The sequence below is a fragment of the Marmota flaviventris genome, chromosome 12 (genome assembly GCF_047511675.1).
Source record: "Marmota flaviventris isolate mMarFla1 chromosome 12, mMarFla1.hap1, whole genome shotgun sequence".
NCBI lineage: Eukaryota > Metazoa > Chordata > Mammalia > Rodentia > Sciuridae > Marmota > Marmota flaviventris.
This window is the reverse complement of record NC_092509.1, coordinates 75,874,694-75,876,253: the sequence shown is the minus strand read 5'-3', so window position 1 is coordinate 75,876,253 and position 1,560 is coordinate 75,874,694.

Sequence of the window (1,560 nt, the reverse complement as noted above, 5' to 3'; positions counted from 1 at the left end):
GCTTCATTTTTATGAAGTGCTCATGCCAGGAAATCCGCATGCCCTGGCAGAGGAAACAGAGGTCGCAAAGAGCTGGGAGGCCCTCTATGAGATGCCCCTGATGACTACCCGCTAGTCACTCTTGAGCATGGGCCCTGTGTCTTCTCTCTCTGTCTCTAGCTGAGGCCGATGTCTTCCTGAAGGAAATTGTTCTCTTCTTAACATCTCTCCCCAGGGAAAGGGGTTCAGGCCGAACACGTGCACACTGTGTGGCCTAAACCCTCCTCAAGAGACCTTGGCCCCTGATGTCCCTGACTGGGCAGAGGACACAGACCTGCTCGATTTGGTGCCCCCAGAGCTGAAGCACATCTTTTCTCACAACCCTCAGAAGGAAGCAGGCCTGGGAGGGGCCCAGATGAGGACATTGTGTCCTTCATGCCACCCCAGCCTTTTTTTTTTTTTAATCCCCAGTCAGATGGTGTGGGTTGAATGGCCATGCATGGACTCCCCCATGCCCGCACCCCCAGTACTGGGGATTAACCTCAGGGCACTCTACCTCTGAGCTATGTCCCCCAGTCCTCCCCTTCACACGCACACACCCTCTGCATTTTTTTTTTTTTTTAATTGAGACAAAGTCTCTCTGAGTTGCCCAGGCTCACCTGGAACTTGCAAGCCTCCTGCCTCAGCCTCCTGGATCATAGGGATTACAGGCATGTTCCAGCGTGGGTGCCTGGCATAAACTGGATTCTAATCATGAATTGCCACTAACTGCTTGTGGGACTTTGGGTCTGTTCAAACTCCTTTCTGGGCCTCAGTTTCCTCTTCTGTCAAATGGAAACTGAACTAGCACTAGTTATTCTGTAAACCTTCTTAGATGTGTCTCAATTGGCCTGTGGGGTTTAACTCTGGAAAGGACAAACCGGATTACCCTTCAGGATGAGAAGTGTGAAGGATGGCTAGTAGCAAGGGTTTCACTGGGGCCCTGGAGACATGGAGTTGACATGGAAGGTAAGTGACAAGTCCCATTGGACAGAATAGAGTCCCAGAGTGACCGCTGCCTTGAAAATGGTGAACAGAACCTATATATGCACATCAGGGTGCTAAGTGCTAGGTCCAGGATCAGACTCAGAGGGTAGGATCGCTACATTTAGAGATCTCCACTCTTGGGGAATCACATATGGTGCCCTGGCCCCTGTCCTGGGGTGATCCAGTCTTGAGGGCCACATTCCCCTAGTCAAGGCTCTCAGGGACAGCCCTAGGAAGGAAACAGGAAGAGGCAACTGGACCCTGGTTCCCAGAGTGGGAGAAAGGGGTGGGCACCCGGACGGAGGAAGCCCTGGGGATTGGCAGCGGCTGTGGGCAGGGCGGGAGGGACGGGGGAGGAGTCAACTTGTACAGAGAAAAACTCTGGCGGGGGCCGGGCTTTTCCCTTCCTCCTCCTCCTCCTCCTCCTCCCTCCTCCTCCCTCCTCCCTCCTCTCCCCTACCTTCCTCTACCCCTCCCTTGCCCTCCCCGTCTCCCCCCTCCTCCTCCTCCTCCTCCTCCTCCTCCTCCTCCTCCTCCTCCTCCTCCTCCACCAGC